Here is an 18,879-nt window from a genome sequence, read left to right as displayed (position 1 = left end):
TCTGTCTCCATCTGTGTCTGTATATGTCTAGTTTGGGTGTCACATATCTGTGTGTGTTGTTTGTCTTTCTGTGTGTTATCTATATGTGCCTGTGTATGTATCTTCATGTGTGTGTTGGTGGTGCATTGGTCTGTGTGTATGTCTGTGTTGTAGTATATCTGCATGTATGTGTGTGTGTGTGTGCTGCATATCTGTACATGTGTTTCCATTGGTGTATATCTGGTGTGTCTGTATGTGTGTGTGTTGTATCTGTGTGAGTGCCTCTGTTTCTCTCTGTGTGTCTATATGTATTGTGAATCTGTTTGTATGCCTGCATGTGTGTGTGTTGTGTATCTGTATGTACCTATGGGTGTGTGCATGTGTGTAGAGGCTAGAAGTCAACAGTGTCTTCCTCAGTTTTTAAGACAAGGTCTTTCTTAGCTCATCTATTTGGCTAGGTTTGCTGACCAATGATGCATCTGCCTGTTTCTACACACCCAGTGTGGGGGTCACAGACATGTGCCGTGTTCAGCTTTACACGGACACTAAGAATCCACAATCAAGTCCTCACGCCAATGCACCAAGCACTCCTCCAACTCAGCCACCTCTCTCCAGCCCCCAAAACTCTTTTCACAGAATCTTTAATATGACTAAAGCTTTTTTGAACATATCAATCTGTAATTCTTTTGAAAGAACTATAAGGCTACGTTTATGTCCTTCCTACAGGACCTCAGGGGTGTGGGACATAAACTTGGCACCAACTTGAAACTCATTCTCATCCAGGGACTGCAGCCAATGTGTCTCTGGTTATTTTACTCTCCGTGAGCTCTAGACTTTGCTGTGATGCCAGCTTCTCAGGCTGGGCCTTTCTGTCGCTGCATGCAGCTCTTGTTTACACTAGCTGAGAGAGCAAGGTCTGATGGCTGCAGAGTTAACACAAGGCAGGCCTGTGTGATGCAGCAGCAACTGTCCCCCAAGCTCCACCTGCTCATGCCCTGGCCGCCGAGGCCAGCTCCTGCAAACTCCAGCGGCCTGCAGAAACCACCTGCAAGTAAGGCGTCTCTTCACATCAGCCCACCAAGCATGCCCCACTTGACCATGTTGTGACCAGTGTCCAGTGTGCCAAACACACATATGTGTGATACCTAAGACTCTATGTTCTAAAACTGAACAAAAACCGTGAAACAAGTGTGCCTCCTTACTCTTCATCCAACCAATGAAAGGCAGAAAAAAAAATGGTGGCTGAAGGGTTTATACCATCTATAAGTTCAACATCAACCACAAAACACAGAAATTGATTCACTTGGTAGTTTGAGGGAGCAGGGGTAATGATCTGTGATCAATACCTTGCAAGAAAGTTAAACAATGAATTAACTCTAAATTATAAATTCAATGCATTTCCAAATTCATTGAATTCAACAGCAGACAATTTTCTAGAACTGAGCCCAGTCTTGCCTTTCTCTGATTTATTGAGATTTCTGCCAATATTTTCTTTCTTCAATTAAATAGTGACGGGTTTCATGTTATACTATGAAGTTAATAACACAGATTATATATTAAAACCAGTCTTATGATTTTAAATCTGTGGGTTACTGAATTGCATTACCAGCGGCCACTTAAGTTGTGGGTTTTATGGACAGACATGCAATGTTAATAACTGCAGCAACTGTCATCCACAGAGAGAAAACCGGCTTCTGTGGTAACATCAAAAACCTCCCAGATTCAAATGAGGGGCTTGGAGCATTCTGGAAGCCCTTTTGGTGCACAGAAAGCAAGAGAACTAAACACGATCTCAAGTTCTTCACAGACAGCTATGGAGAGGGAGAGAATAAGTTGCAATGAAAACCACAGTGATCATCTGCCGCTAAATGGGTTGCAGGTGTGGCTGCTGTGTCACATGTGTTGGGACGTGGCAGAGAGAAGTGAGAGGCTGTGCCTACCCTCAGCGTTCTGACCCATGAACATCTGAATGCTTAGTAGCTTAACATTCCTCTTTTAAAAAGTAAGCCCAAGGTTACCATGGCGGGGGGGGGAACCAGACCATGCCAGAGATGACCCCTGCCCCGTGTCATAAGGCACAAGCAGGACATCAAACTCCTGAGACCACTCCAGTCACTCAGAAACCACAGGTGCCATTAAGAGGAGCAAGAGAGTGGTGGGGAAAGAGAAGCAGAGGATGTGGGCATGACGATGAAGAGATGCAGAACTGGAGACCCAAGGGTAGTGAGGAACAGCCTGATGTGAGTACCTGGGACCATGGTGGGGTTCTGGCCTCTGCTACCACTGGGGCCCATGTCTCGGGGGGCAGCTGTAGTACTCAGGGGAGGGGGCCCACACATTGTGGGGATTGTAGGTGAGCTAGTCCCAAGGATACAGGCACGGGAGAGCTGGTCCTGCTGCTTCTCTGATGTGTAGTAACATAGGCAAGCGAGAGATGCCCCACTCACCTTGCCACCTATGGCACACAGGAGAGCTGGCCCTGCCCCTCACCTGCTGCAGTACTCAGAAGAGTAGGCCCTGCACCTCACCTGGTAGCAGGGTAGCAGGGTAGAGCTGACCACGATTGCAGGAGGGTGCTGGTGAGCAGGGGAGCCAGTGGGTTGACCAGCTCAGATACCTCTCAGCCCCAGATTTGGGGCTTTGAATTGGTCCATCCCAACATTTACCCAATCAATGAACTGCTAGAGTGCATGAAGGGGCTGGCCCTACATGATCCAAAAGTACAGGTTTTTATGACACAAGGCAACAACAGGATATCCAAGAAGAGTCCCAGTGAGGCTCAGGTATTGATAGAGTCACAGAAGCCAGAGGCCTCATACCAGACCAGGAGCCATTGCAATGAATATTTGCAAACAAAAGAGTGTGGACAAGAGCTGGAGAGGACAGGGTCTCCACAAGGAGAGCAACAGAACAAGAAAATTTGAACATAGGGAACTTCCCAGGGACTCATACTCCAACCAAGGACTATTCATGGAGATAACCTAGAACCCCTGCACAGATGTAGCCCAGGGCAGTTCAGAGTCCAATTGGGTTACATAGTAATGTGAAGAGGGACTGCCTCTGACATAATCTGATTGGCCTGCTCTTTGATCACCTCCCTCTGGGGGGGGGGAGCAACCTTACCAGGCCACAGTAGAGGACAATACAGCCACTTTTGATGTGAACTGACAGACTAAGATCAGAAAGGAGAGGAGAACCTCCCCTATTAGTGGACTTGGGGAGTGGCATGCAAGCAGAGGGAGGAGGGAGGGTGGGATTGGGAGGAGAGGAGGGAGGGGCTTATGGGGGGATGCAGAATGAATAAAGTGTAATTGATGAAAAAAAAAAGAGTGTGGACAAAAGGGTTTTCTGTAATACACTACAGCTTCCACAATGAGATTTTTTTTTATATGATGGGGGAAGTTGCAAAGGTGGGGGACAGGTACCAGAGGAGGGGGATATGAGTGGGACTGGTGTGCATGAGGTAAAATTCACTAAGAACCAATAATATGGCTTTTTTTAAAGCACAGTTAGAGGCACAGTATTAACCAGAAATGCATTGGTCCACAAGTAGCAGAAATGCCTAGTGAACAGAAGGTCTAAGAGGAAGGAATTTAATTGTGTCATTCATTTAACAAGATACTGCAGGATAAGATAACCCCAAGGCTAAGATAACCAGATGAGGTTTTATCATCTCATCTGGTACCAGGAACTTTTTACTGTTTGCTTCCATCATTCTTTCATCCTCCTGGATCCTGGTCACAACTGAAGAACTGGTACAATTCATTTCTAGGGAAAGAAGAAAGAAGAGCAGATGTAAAAAAAAAAAAAAAAAGAAAAGAAAAGAAAGAGAAAGAAAGAAAGAAAGAAAGAAAGAGAGAGAAAGAGAAAGCACATGAGCCAAATTCCCTGTTTTGCAAAGTTGTCTCTAAAAAATTATATTCAGAATGTCCACATTTCACTCAAAATTCACTCCTACATGAAAGGAAAGTGTTTCCATTATGCCTAAGAAATGTTCTGCTAATAAATGAGGAGGATTGGAGAAGCAAATCTAGGTGGGCCATCACAGAGCCTCCCATGGGAACGCTGGGAGCTCCAGTCTTACCCAGTGTAGGAGAGGACAATTCAGCATAGCACTAACATGCTTTCTGGAAGCAGTTAGTTGGGAAGACACCAAGGAAACGCTGGGAAGGGGAGGACAGGAAAAACAGTCAGTTGCTAGGAAACAGAGGTGGTCCTAGCAGGATAAGGAGCTCAGCATTCTAGGAATGTGCGCTTGTGTGGGGAGCGGATGGCAGGGGAAAAGACTACAGGTGGGCAGATCAGCCCCTGGAAAGCTCTGCAGGGAGTTATGGGTAGGTGCTATGGGTGAGTCTTGAGCTGACATCGAGATCTTGCCTCAACTTCCCCTAAGGAGGAGCCCCTGGCAGAATAGCAGCGCTTATCCTTGCCTCTATTCTTCTCTCTCCAAAAGGAGAAGCTCATCAGAAATGCATGAGATGGCCTGCTCAGTCCAGTCGCCACTTTCTTTTCTGTCTTTTGAGCTGCCCTGCTCCTCTGGGTGGCATTTGCACAGGTCCGACTTCTAACTGTATGCAGGAGATCTGCAGTTGCCCAGCCCTTCCCGTGAACAGTTTCGTAACTCCGAGCCTGACGTGGAGCGAGAACGCTGAGAGCATGGAGAAGTAGCTCCAGACTCACAAAATCTCACCCTTGAAAAAACCCAGCTTTACTGCAGCACCGCTAGTGTTTGGCTTTCCTTCTCAGGCCTCTCACGCTGGCTCCTGAGCTTAAACTCCAACGACACAATGCTGCGTGGCTGGGTCTCTCCCACCCCAGCATCTGCCCGCCGTGCTTTCCCTCACCCGGAGCTCGTTTCTGCCTCTGTATGAACACCCAGAGCAGCGGTTCTCAACCTTCCTAATGCTGCAACCTTTAAATACAAGACCCCCAAACCATAAATTTCTTTGGTTGCTACTTCCCAACTGTAATTTTGCTACTGTTACAATTCATAATGTGAATGTTTTTTGGAGGCAGAGGTTTTCCAAAGGTGTTGCAGCCCGCAGGTTGAGGACCACTGCCCAGGGTAATCTGAAACCCAGCGGCCCCCGTAGAGGAGCCATGCTCTGTCCTTTCAATGCTTTTGTGGCAGGGTTCTCTGAGCATTCTGTATGGTGATTAGTGACTTTCTGGAAGAAGTGAATTCAGTGGGAACTCTGTCTGGCACTTTCAGCCAGGAAATTCTTGGCCAGAACTCTACAGTGTCTCCAAAACAAAGCTCTGCAGTAATTGCCTCTGGCAAAATACTGGGGAATAAAATCCAAAAAGCAAGGCAAGTGTATTGCTGACATTGATGGCACCAAATTGACATATTTGCCTGACTAATGGACTTATGTTACAAAGAAATAAATGTGAAAAGAGACATTCAAACCACACGGTCTTCACCTGGGCACGTTCTCTGGGATTGCTCATTAGCAGACTCTCTGGCCTCTCTTGATTGGAAAACAGGCCCCAGCTGTACAAACATTGCTCTGGCAGCCTCCAAGAAGATCGGCAGAGAATGGCAGTGTCAACCCGCAGCTTTAATGAGCACACTGCTGCTCCGAGATAGGAAACTCAAAAACGCTGGATGTGGACCGAGAAAACGTGGGAAGAACCGGAGAGGTAAACGGTTGAAAGCAGCAAGCAGAGGTTGACATGGGCCTCCTTCACCTCCATGGATGGAACACAAAAGGAGCCATCTCGATTGGACCCTATGACAAAACGCAAAAAACACAAGAGGTACCTGGGAGCATTTCCCCCACAAATGAACTATAATCCAACGATAAACAATTGTTAAAACATCGGAGTCACGAGTCTCCCTGTTAATGATAGTGATAGATCAGCCACGTGATCAGGTAGTCCTCTGGTGCCTCTCACTTTCGCTTCTGCCCTGCCATTTAGGCACAGAATGTCCATCCATGATTGATGGCTTCTGATACTGTCATCTTCTCTAATTCTCCCAGAAAATGAGACACAAGGCTGATAATTGCCGAGCAGGGAGCGCACCAAGAAGGGAACACAGCTCTTTGTATAGAATCCGGTGCTCCTTGCTGTCTGCCCATTCACACATTTAATTGGTGATTTGGTGAATAAGAGACTGCCCTTGTCCTCCCGCCCAGCATTGGTCTCAGGGAACAATACTGACCAGAAAGAAATCTTCCCACACTGGACCTCTTTTTCCTTGATCGTTCCTTTCCCTTCCTCCTGATGCTGTAGCTGCATCCGGGTTTTATTTTTTAACTATTCAAAACCTTGACAAAACTGCATTTCAAGAATATCTGTAAAGGAAGTCTTGTTGAATATAAAGAAAATTAAGTCAGTATTCAGAAGTTTTGCTCCCAGTACCAGAAGGCTTATATTTAGACACCTCAACATATACTTCTGAGAGAGCTACTAACCCCACTCCAGGCTTCCGTTTACCTCTCTGAAATGAGGATGGCTAACAACCATACATAATGCAGAGGGCTGCTGCGAGAATTAAAGAGCAATTTCAAAGTAGCCTTGCACGGAGCAGTGCAATAAACTACCTTTTGATAGTGATTAATGTTACAGTTTTACTCTGACTGTATTAGCATTGTAAATTTACTCCAAATTGGAATCGATGAAAGGTCAGGCAGATAAACATTTGATTGGGATGGCGAAGTCAGCCATTCTTCTTAAATAGAACATTAAGCCAAGATTTGTAAAAACCCGTGTTTTGCAGCTGTGATGTGTACAACTGGGAACGGAGGCTCTGGAAGGTACGCAGTAGGTTTTATGTGTCAGCAGTAATCCATGGCTTAACCTCTTAACCTGGATTTCCAATGGGCCCTTAGACCAAGGCAAATATGGGGGTTACAAAGCAAACCCCCAACGGCCTGACTGTTTTAGCTGTCTCTACATTTACCAGCTCAGTGAAATTCAGTTCAAAAATAATATATAGCACATTTACATGTATACATACATACATACATACATAGATGTAATAATCTATGTATTAAACAACAGAAAAAAGAAAAGAGACTTTAATGCAGGTGGGAAGGAAATGCAAGAGAACACTGCAACCATTCCTTTAACGGAATACGTCACCGATATAGTGATTTAAGTATAGTACGCATGTATGAAATTCTCAAAAGTTTAAAAATTGACTTGAAAAATGATGTCTCCTGATACTGTGTCATGAGAGCCCATTCCGTCCTTGCACATCAGAATAAAAGAAGAAAGGACAGTTAAAGAGGCTGTGTCATAGATGCTGTTGTTTTCATTTTCATACAGCCCTGGACAAAAACTGTGAGGTGATGTTTTTTACTAGAAAAATATTGTGAACATTGATCTTTATGGAAAAAAAATACAGATGTTTAGGTCTCAGCAGGAAGCAAACTTTGCCTACGGCAAATTCATAAAATTTCATAATTCTACCACAGGCAAGTGTCAGAGCTTTCCTCTGAGGAGTTGGCTCCCAGCTGGAAAGGTGATATTTTTTTCCATAATTTTATTTTTCTCATTAGTTACATTTTGTTAATTCTGTATCCCAGCAATATTTTAGTTTGGAAGGAAATCTGGATGCTTTTGCAAAAAAAAAAAAATTTAAAAAAATGTTAAAACTGACTCTCTTAAATCTAGGTGAGGCCAAGCTCTGCCACGGTGGAGAAAGTAGCAATGATGAAGGAAGGAGGAAGGAGGGCTGAGGTTAGAAATCAGAAAAGTAGCTGGTCGGGAAAGTGTCAAGCGAGAGGCCCTGATAAGGAGGGAAGGGACAGGGAGTGAAGATGGATATTCTGTAGACTCACATAAGCAAGAGGCTTAGAATTTTGTTTAAATAGCAGGATCAAGGCATCAACTGTCCCCAAAGAGGCCCTAGAACCAGGGCTTCTTTAAACAGACTTCTATTCCGGTCCAGATCCGACCTTCTCTCTGTGTTCTTGTCTCTGTTATTTTCTTTTGATGAAAACTGTGCCAAGTTTCATTACAGTTTCAAGGAGATAGGATTTTGCTATGGTTTGGGCAGAGTTTTTGAGATGTAATTTGCCAAAACAAGCTTTGGAGAAGAGCAGCAACGCACAACCCTAAGATCTTTCGCAAACATCCCATGCTTGTTCAGAGACTCCAAAGCCTCATGAATCTCCAGCTTCACTCTGAGCCCCAGCTCTTCACCATGCAACATCCACCCACATCTTACAGAAGACAGAAATTGTGTACTTGGGGACGGTTGTATATACAGGGGAAGTTCAAATATATGGTTTGAATCCCACTAGCGGAGAACAGCTCTTGGAGGGGGCTGGAGACAATGAATGAGAAGCTGAAAATGTTTTTCTTTATTAAAGGTGATGTCCCGTCCCTATTCCTGAAGACTTCCGTTTATCCTTTTCTTTAGAATCCGGAGAATTCTTTCATTCATTCTTCAAACCAAAACAACGAGATGCCTTTTAAACACAGATAATTCAAATTTCACTCTGAGTCCATACAACCCTCCCAGCTAACAAAGTCAAATAAGGATGCACAGTAACCATGTTTCTCTTATCTCTCAGAGGAGAGGTGACTCATGCCAAGGGGACTGGACCATTCAGCACATTCTCTTTACCACACAAACTCCCTGTCCAGAACCAAGATTACACAGCGCCATACAGCCCGTGGTACTCCCGGCACCTAGGAGATTATTGCCGATGTGAACACTGAAGTGCCTTTCTCCAGCAACACTTGATCAGAAAACATTCACCAGGGTGTAAAAACTGAAGCAAACAGCATCCCGCTGTACCGCAGTAAAGTGATGACGTAAATGTTTGTTTACTTTCTGCAATAAATCAGTCAAGAAATATTCTTGGCTTGGGTATCCGAGCTAGATAAAGGAAAATAAATAAGAACTTAACGATATCAAGATTTAATATGTTTTGTAAAGAATCGCTTTTAAAACTCCTTAACGCAGAGATCTTGAAGCTATTCTCCCACGGGTGCTCCATGAGTGATGAACTCCATGAGTCTGAGATGGGAACTTTCTTATGCATGCTGATGGGTGGACCAAAATGATTCCAAACAGCCAGAGAATCTCCACGGCGTTCAGAGAAATGAATCACACAACAATTAAGAGTGACAGCGAGCCTGGGTGAGAAGAAAGGTTTGCAGGGATGTGGGCATTCTTACAGCAACCTTTGAGAGCAGGAGCCATAGCTATCTCAGGGAAGGATCTACTGAAATGGCAAGGGAGTCTGGTGATGTATAAAGGAGCAAAAATGCCCCCTCTGACAGAACAGGGCTCTGTGAATAGCACCCAGACTCTGGCCATTTAATGAGTTTCTTTGTCTCTTTCTCAGACGTAGCTGCACATTCAGAGCACCTGGGAAGTCTTGTTAAAGTGAGGTTCTGATTCAGGAAAACCTCTGAAGAAGCACCCTTGATTCCAGGTGGTTGTGATACTTCTATGGCACAGGTGACACAGTGAGCACCACCTGACCTGAAACTAGTTTGCTCAGGGAATCCATCACAAAGTGCTAGCTGTGTCTTCATGGATAATGAAAGGTCACAGAGCCTCTGGTCCCCGAGAAATCTCTGGTTCACTCTTCTAGCCATGTGGCTCTGCTCTATTCTTGTAAACTATAAAGCTGAGTGTGATGAACGCAGCACCCAAATTCATTTAAGCTCTACCTTTCCCACGTTCTGACTTTTATCGTCTAGGAAAAATTATTCCGTTTTCTTGGCCCGAGTTCCTTAAAATGGTTAGAATTATGCAATCTTACTTTGAGACTTAAAATTGGGCTGTGCAAGAATAAAACTACAGGAAGAAACTGGGTGTGGTGGCATATGACTATAATTGTAGAACTGGGAAAGTAAAGGCAGGCGGACCAAAAAATCAAGGCCATCCTAGGCTACAAATGACATTGCCTCACAAGAAGAAGAAAAGGAGGAGGAGGAAAAAAGGAGGAAGATAAGGAGGAGGAAGAAGAGGAGGAAACAAGAAAAAAATAAGAAGGAAAAGAAAAAATAAAGCAAGACTAGAAACATCAGTCTCTTTTTCTCTCTCCACTGTATTGATTACCTTTATGAAGACCCTATCTCCAAATAAGGTCATATTCCAAAGTCTGAGCAATGATTTCAATAATATGAAGTCTGCAGGAGGCGGGAAAGTGAACAATTCAACCCAAGACATTCATCAAGTCACAAACACCACAAAAGGAAATTGTAAGAAACGGTTGCAGGGTTTTGGAAGATGGATAGAGGGGCCAAAAAAATAAAAAATAAAAATACCAAATGAGTTCAAGAGGAATCCACACAGGCACTTCATATCACTCATAGAACATGAGAAAATGTTGAGAAATGGTAGCATCCTCCCAAAGGGGTAATAGAAGGGATGGCAGGCAACAACTTATTTGTTTGAAAGAATATGTAAGAAGTTGTATCCCTCTGCATCTTTTCTGTCTGCTAGCAGAATCTGTTCATGGAAAAACTAAAGCATGGACATTCTAAATGCGTGCAGCACTGAATCGGATAAGATGTCCTAGGGACAGTGTGGAGATGCCTTATTAGTTAATAAGACAATAATGAGCCCTAAACCCCTTCCTGTATTCTGCTTTAGGAATGTTGAACAGATAAGTAAATGCTACCTCAGTGACTAGGTGGTAGAGTATTCCCTGGAACAATTACAGAAATGTGCAAAAATAAAAAACAGACATTGGGGGCTGGACAGATGGCTTGGAAATTAATATAATTTGTTACTTTTGCTAAGGACTCAAGTCCACCTTCCAGCACCCATATGGTGATCCACAATCATCCTAAACTCCAGTTTCAGAGGATCCAATGGCCTCTCCTGGCCACTGCTGGCCCAAGAACTCATGTGGTGCACAGATATACATGCAAGCAAAACATTCACACACATAAAATATATAAATCTAATTATTTAAAAAAAATACATAGGCATTGACAAATACAGCTGCCCTCAGAAAGTTGTGGAGACCTGCTCATAAGCCTCAGTGAAACCTACAGGGTGATAGTATGAGCATTGTTTGTGGGACTGGAAACCATATTCCTTAGTTCTCATTGTTTATTATTTCTGTGTGTGTTTCTATGTATGTCTTCATGCACACATGCATGTGAGTGCCTTTGGAAACCAGACGAAGAAATTGGATCTTCTGAAGAGGAGTTACAAGCAGTTATGAGCAGAGATACAGGTGCTGCAAGCCAAATTCCAGCCCTCTGCAAAAACAGCAAGCACTCCTAATTGGTGAACCGTCCTTCATTCTTTTATAAGTGTTTTCATTGCAAAATATGACACTCACCAAAATAGTATCTAAAACAAAATAAATTTTATCTACTGAAAATCATACAGTAGACTTATATATAACCATGACACAAGCCAATAAATGAAGTACAACCCAGAAACGGTGCCTTATGGGTTTTCCAATATAGTTAGCTGTGTCAATTTAGACATTATTTAAATGCATGCATATCTTATATTGTCATATGGATATGGATATTTCTGTCTTAAAATTATGCTGGAGAGATTTGATTCAAATTTGAAATCTTAAGAATACATTTTTGTAAAGTATTCTTTTTTCTTTTTTTATTAATTCAATTTATATCTTGGTCATAGGCCCTTTCCTCCTCTCCTCCCAGGACCACCCTTCCTCCCGCATCTCCACTACCCTATTCCTCAGATTAGGGGAGCCCCCTATGTAGACACCCCAGCTCATCTATTCACATGAGAACTGAGTTCATCTTTCTCCCCTGTGGCCTTGTGGGGAAGTCCCATCAGGGGGAAGTGATTAGAAAGCAGGCAACATAGTATGTTTCAGAGACATGTCCCACTCTCCAAAATAGTAGGCACACATGAAGTCTAAGATGTCCACCAGATTTATCTTCTTGAGGTCTGTGCATTGTAGTATGTCTATTCTGTATTATATGACTAAAATCCGCTTATAAGTGAATACATACTATGTGTCTTTCTGGGTCTGGGTTATCTCATTCAGGATGATCTTTTCTAGTTCCATCCATTTGCCTGCAAATTTCATGATGTATTTATTTTAATAGCTGAGTGGTATTCCATTGTATAAATGAACAGCAGTTTCTTTATCCATTCTTCAGTTGAAGGACATCTAGGTTCTTTCCAGTTCCTGGCTATTATGAAGAAAGATGCTATGAACATGGTTGTGCAAATGTCCTTGTTGTATGGTGGAGACTGTTTTGGGTACATGCCCAGGAATGGTATAGCTGGGTCTTGAGGTATGGCTAATCCCAGTTTTCTGAAAATTGTTGCCAGCTTGATTTCCAACATGGTTGTACAAGTTTGCACTCCCACCAGCAATGGAGTTCCCTTATCTCTACACCCTCACCAACATGTGTTGTCACTTGAGGTTTTTATCTTGGTCATTCTGACAGGTGTAAGAAGGAATCTCTGAGTTGTTTTGATTTGCATTGCCCTGATGACCATTTCCTTTAGATTTTTCAATTTGGTGTAAAACCCAATGATTTGTTGGATTTCCTCAGTTTGTGTTTTGTGTCCCCCTTTTCATTTCTGATTTTGTTAATTTAGATATTGTCTCTCTGTCTTTCAGTTAGTTTGGCTAGGGGGTTGTCAAAGAACCAGTTCTTCATTTTCTTGATTCTTAGTATTGCTCTTTGTTTCATCCCTGAGCTTGATTATTTCCTGCTGTCTACTCCTCTTGGGTATGTTTGCTTCTTTTTTTCTAAAGTTTTAGGTGATCTATAAAATTGATAATATGGGTTTTTTCCAATTTCTTTAAGAAGGCTTTATTAGTGCTATAAGCTTTCCTCTTAGCACTGCTTTCATGGTGTCCCATAAGTTTGGGTATGTTGTGCTTTCATTTTCATTATATTCTAGGAAGTCTTTAATTTGTTTCTTTATTTCTTCCCTCATCCAGTGATCATTGAGCAGGGAGTTGTTCAGTTTCCATGTGTAGTCTTTTGTTGTTTCTGTTGTTGAGGTCTAGCCTTAATCCATGCTGATCTGATAAAGGACAATGGATTAATTCAACTTTCATGTATGAGTTGAGGTTTGCTTTGTAACCAAGTACATTTTCAGTTTTGAAGGTTCCAGGTAGTGCTGAGAAAAAAAGTATATTCTTTCATTTTTGAATGAAAAGTTCTATAGATGCCTATTAGGTCCATTTGATTCATGACCTCTTTTAACTTTATTGTTTCTATATTTAGCTTTCTGTCTTGATTATCTGTCCATTGGTGAGAGTTGGGTTTTGAAGTCTTTCACTACTAATGTGTTGAGATCAATATGTGATTTAAAGTTTAATAATTTTTTAATGAATGCAGGTACCCTGTGTTTGGGGCATAGATGTTCAGGACTGTGATGTACTCTTGGTGGATTTTTTTTCTTTGATGAGAATGAAATGTCATTTCCCATCTATTGTGATTAATTTTGATTGAAAGTCTATTGTATTAGATATTAGGATGGCTACTCCACTTGCTTTTTGGGTGCATTTGCTTGGAAATCGTTTTTCCAGTCCTTTATTCTGAGGTAGTGTCCATATTTGTTGCTGAGGTGTGTTTCTTGAATGCAGCAGAATGATGATCCTGTTTCCACAATTGATCTGGTGGCCTGTGTCTTTCTATTGGAGAGTTGAATCCGTTGATGTTGATAGATATTAGTGACCAATGACTGTTAGTTTCTTTTACTGTGGAGTTGGTGGTAATAGTGTGTTTGTATGCTTGTTTTCTTTTGATTATTTTTGTTGTGAAGGTATCTATAGCCTATGTTTTCTTGGGTTGTAGTGTGTTTTTTTTTCTAGTATCTTCTGTAGGACTGGGTTGCTGCATAGATATTGTTTAAATTTAGTTTTGTCATAGAATATCTTGTTTTCTTCATCTATGGTGATTGAAAGGTTTCCTGGGTATAGTAGTATAGGTTGACATCTGTGGTCACTTAGTTTTTGCATGACATCTGTCCAGGCCCTTCTAGCTTTTATAGACCGTTGAGAAGTCAGGTGTGATTCTGATAGGTCTACGTTTGTATTACTTAGCCTTTTTTCCTTATTGCTTTAATTTTTTCTTTGTTCTGTATATTTAGTGTTTTGATTATTGTGTGGTGGGAGGACTTTCCCTGCTGGTCTAGTCTGTTTGATGTTCTGTAAGTATGTTTAAGGGTAGCTTTTTCTTTAGGTTAGAGAAATTTTCTTCTATGGTTTTTCTTGAATATGTTTTTCTGGATGTTGGGGCCTGGAATCTCCTTTTTTGTCTCTTCCTATTATTCTTAGGTTTTGTGTTTTCATGGCATCTTTGATTTCTTGGATGTTTTGTGCCAGGAAGTTCTGTCTTAACATTTTCTCTGAGATATGTATCAATTTCTTCAATTGTATCTTCAATGCCTAAGATTCTCTCCTCCACCTCTTGTGTTTTCTTGGTAATGCCTACCTCTGTGGTTCTTGATCTCTAAATTGCATCCACACACACATACATGTAAGCTTCCTAGTTGGAGTTTTACTAAAATCTGAGAGTGTTTTACTGTTAAGTAAAAAAGCACCAAAATCAGCAACTATTTGAGAAAAGATAAAAATTAAGAAAAGCAAGAATAAAATAAAAAATGTGATTGTAAACTACATGGATCAGAAAGAACAGTCAGCAAAATTTCTTTAAATATTTTACAGGACTCAGATGAAACACATACTTTTAAACATGCCTTTTAAAGCCCTGAATATAAGCTAAAATTGTAGGAGTCAGAGGGATGGAGGACAGCAGGGGAACATGGCCCACTGAATCGAATAAGCAAGGCTCATATGAGCTCACAGAGACTGAAGCAGCAATCACGGGGAACTGAGTGGGTCTGTCTGCATCGGGAGTTAGGCAGGTGTTTTTGTAGAACTCCCAACAGTGGGAGCAAGTGTTTCTCTGACTCTTTTGCCTGTTCTTAAAATTCTTTTCCTTTTATTGGGTTGCCTCGTCTAGCCTCAGTGTGAGAGTTTTTGCCTTTCTTATTGTATCTTGTTTTTTTGTCCCATTTGGTTGTTGTCTCTTGAAGGCCTTCTTTTTTCTGAAGGGAAATGGAAGGAGAGTAGATCTGAGAGAGAGGAAAGAAGTTGAGGGGGAGGCAGGCTGGGAGAAGCAGAGGAAGGGGAAACTGGTTGAGATGTATTGTTTGAGAGAACAATCTATTTTAACTAAAAACGCAAAGAAAGAAAATACTGAAATTTAATAGGTGTGTTGAAAAATAAGGCTAAAGATTTCCTCTAAAAGGGAAAGAACTAGAAAGAAGTCAAGAAACATAAAAAAATAAAAACAAAACAAAAACCATAATCCCAGTATACTACCAGTGTCTTATCATAGTTCCAAGAAGAAAACAAAACAAGATAGAAAACAAATGTGACCAAAATAATTCAGAGATAGACGAAATATTCCCATAGCTAAAAACATTTTATGGTTTTTATGATAAAAACCAAATATGATATTTAGATGGCAAAGTATCACAATGATAGTAAGAGACAATGAACTGAAATGCACACTCAGCTGAAACATCACTGAATTTCAGAGCACAGAAAATATTGGAAAAGTAAATCACACACAGAGCAAAAAGTCTGAGTGCTTCAGAAGAGCAATGTGATTCTGGAGATGATGAGAAAGACATGTCAAGATTATCAGCTGGTGAGACAGTAGAAAACAACAACAACAACCCACAAAGGTCCACACAGCAGAGAGTGACGTGGCTTTACCAGCCTGAAACACTGGACTCACACACAGACACGGCTGTAAGCGAGACTCTGCTGTGCAGCAAGAGACCAATCATTTGTGAGGTTGGGATGGGACCGTTTCAGATGATCACCATCCCAAAACCTTCACCTCACTGTACTTTCTCAGGAAGTTATAAGATTCACCTGATCAAACTAAAAATCAAGACACTGGTCTAGGAGACAAAGAAATAACAGAGGCTCCTGAAGCTTTCAACGAGAACTCCCAGGTCAGAGTTGAAAACAGAATCACCATGTGACCCAGCTGTGCCACTCCTAGGCATATACACAAAGGGTTCAATGAAGGGAGCTGGAAAGCATGTAAAATAAGCCAGATTCATGAAGATAAATATGATGTATTTTCTCTTATAGGCATAATCTACATTAAATTTATATCACACACATATATGACTGTTTTTACTCACGTTTATATATGTGTGTGCATACAGATAGCTAGATAGATAGAGAGGAGATATGATATATGATATGATATGATATGATATGATATGATATGATATGATATGTAGATATAATGTTGAAGTAGAAATGGAACTATGAAAAGAAAGACATAGAAGGGGAAGAAATAAAACAAGAGCAGCTAGTAGAATACATGTGACATGAAAGCAAAAGAGAGGACTATTGGAGACGTGGAAGCAGGAAAGGATGCGGAAGGTGGAGATGGAGGAAGAGAGGCCAGAGAAAATCATGACATGCGTGTGTGAGCGTGCTATAGCAAAACCCATTATTATCCCCAACCAAACCTGACAGAGTTCCTTTGCTCTTTTATAACAATATGATTCCATGAGGCTTCACAGTTCTATTGGGGAGTTTGTGAAAATGGAAGTCAGTTGAAAGGATATAAAAAACCTAAAATTAAAAATGTATGATACTTAGACATAAAGAAATAACCAACAAACATAAAACAGCACAAAATTTTGAAAGCAGTTGCCTTTCTAGTGGGAATCAAGTGTAAAGTGTGAGGGCAAGGGTTTTTAATCGTATTGTAGTTATATGCCTTACAGTGCTTTGGCTTTCTTTACCCGTGTGGATTAATTAATCTCATTAGTTTTAATTGGAAAAGTTAAAAGGAAAAATTTTTAAAGCAAACATAACTCAGAAAGTGATTAAGCACGAGTAACACCAATACCTGATAGTTAATATGACTTAGAGAGGATGTTGCCAGTTGAGATACCAACATCTTAAACCATTTTACAGACAAAAATCAGGGTCCCTGAGAGTCCATCATGTCATCCAGGTGACATAGCTAGAAAAGGGAATAGACACACTGTAACCCCTAAGACAGTGACATGGTCATGTCTTGCGAGGTTCAAATACTTACCAAAAACATAGATCAAATTCTTCTGGTACTAAATTCCATGTCCCTCCTTTCTTTCTTTCTTTCTTTCTTTCTTTCTTTCTTTCTTTCTTTCTTCTTTCTTTCTTTCTTTCTTTCTTTCTTTCTCTTTCTATCTTTCTTTCTTTTCTTATTTTCTTCCTCTTGACTTTTTTAGTCCTTTGTTAATTTCACACCATCTCCCTCTCCTCTTGTACCTGCCTTCCACCTTTGCAACCTTCTCCCAACAGAGAAAAAAAAAATTCATTGTGGAAGCTGTGTGTCATGGTGTGTCCCACGGTATAACGTTGGTCCACATTTCTTTGTTTGTAAAAGTTTATTGCAATGACTCCTTGGTCCGGTACGAGGTCTCAGCCTTCTGCTACACTATCAATACTGAAATCTCATTGGGACTCCTCTCGAAAATCCTCTTGTTGCCCTGTGTCATGGAGATCCTGTAGTTTTGGATCTATAGGACAGGCCCCTTCAGGCACTCCAGCAGTTCTTCAATGGGGTAAATGCTGGGGTGAGCCAATTCAAAGCCCTGAAGCTGCACTAGAGATGTATTGAACTGGTCACCTCCTTTCCCCCAGCTATCCTGCTCTCATGTCACTAAGGCTTACTCATCTTAAGACAACGTCTGCTACCAGGGCCACCTCTCTCTACCCTGATGCCCAGGCAGAGTACAAGGCCTGCTCTCCTGAGTGTTCCAGCCGGTGAGGTCCATGGCCAATTCACCTACTCTCTTGACCCTGGAGCTCCCCTGCCTGCGAGAGATGACAAGGGAAGAGCAATGGGAGAAGATCTCTCTTCTTTGTCTGCAGGATCAGATCTCCTGTGCTCACACCCTTGGGGCCAGCTTACCTGCAACCCCAACATGGGGGGTACTGCCCAGGTGAGGGGCAGGGATTGCTGTCCTGAATGCTGCAGCTGGTGAGATGCAGGGCCAGCTCACCAGCTCTGATGACCTTGGGGCCAACTTTTCTGCCTGCCATAGGTGGCAAGGAGTGAGGGGAGGCATCTCTCCCTCCCCCATGTCACCACAGGGAAGACAAGTGGTGTCGCCAGCTCTCCCACACTTATGCCTTCAGCTACACTCACCTGCAACTCCTGCAATGTGCAGCTTGCTCTCCCAAGTACTGCAGCTGGCTAGGAGTGGGGTCAGCTCTCCTGCTCTCATGCCTCCAGGACTAGCTCTCCCAGGATGCGCAGGTGAGGGGTGGGGCCAGTTCTGCAAAATCCTTAGATATAAAGTGTCCCCAACCAGTAGTCTACACAAGGGACTTCTGCCTGAACTTTGGTGGTAATAGACCCCTTCTACTTCAGGGCCAGGGACCCAGACATGACCTCTGTGGCAGCATAGGCCAGTACCACACCATGGCCTTAGGTCACTGGCTACTCACATCATGCTGTTCCTCGCTACCCTTGGGTCTCCAGTTCTGCCTCTCTTCATTGTGCCACATCCTTCTGTTTCTCTTTCTCCTCCATTTCTCCATCATCTACTTGCTCCTCTTAGTGTCACCCGGGGTCTCTGAGTGTCTGGGGTCATCTCAGGAATGGTCTCAGGAGTGCTATGCCCCACTCATGCATTATGGCTCCAGGCAGGCATCATCTCAGGCAGGGTCTGTCCCCCAAGGCCTGTGTGGTACCAGACTGGTGGTCATAGTAGGCTAGCTCAAAGTCTGGGCCTCATGGCTCCAGTCTGGTGGTTGTGTTGGGCTCTTCTCCTGGCCTGCCCAATTGGCCTTATGCAAGGGTAGTCTGTCTCGGTCTCACTGCCGTCTGAGCCTGCTGCCCCAGTCAGGGTTCTTCTGGTCTCCAGCTTGCTCGCTGTACTGGGCACCTGCCTGGTTCTGGACTTCTGGTCAACTCAAGCTGTCTTTTCCAAGG

General features: G+C 42.5%; 1 non-coding gene across 1 annotated transcript; it reads left to right on the top strand.

The window, feature by feature from the left end:
• Window positions 1–1,836: 1,836 nt before the first annotated feature.
• Window positions 1,837–1,968, top strand: LOC132655661 (small nucleolar RNA SNORA17). Its single transcript, XR_009593452.1, has one exon. It is a non-coding gene; the product is annotated as a small nucleolar RNA SNORA17 (small nucleolar RNA).
• Window positions 1,969–18,879: the final 16,911 nt, after the last annotated feature.

Source organism: Meriones unguiculatus, chromosome 7 (genome assembly GCF_030254825.1).
Source record: "Meriones unguiculatus strain TT.TT164.6M chromosome 7, Bangor_MerUng_6.1, whole genome shotgun sequence".
Taxonomy (NCBI): domain Eukaryota; kingdom Metazoa; phylum Chordata; class Mammalia; order Rodentia; family Muridae; genus Meriones; species Meriones unguiculatus.
Note: the sequence above shows the minus strand (reverse complement) of the source record. Positions and strands in the feature narration are given on the sequence as shown.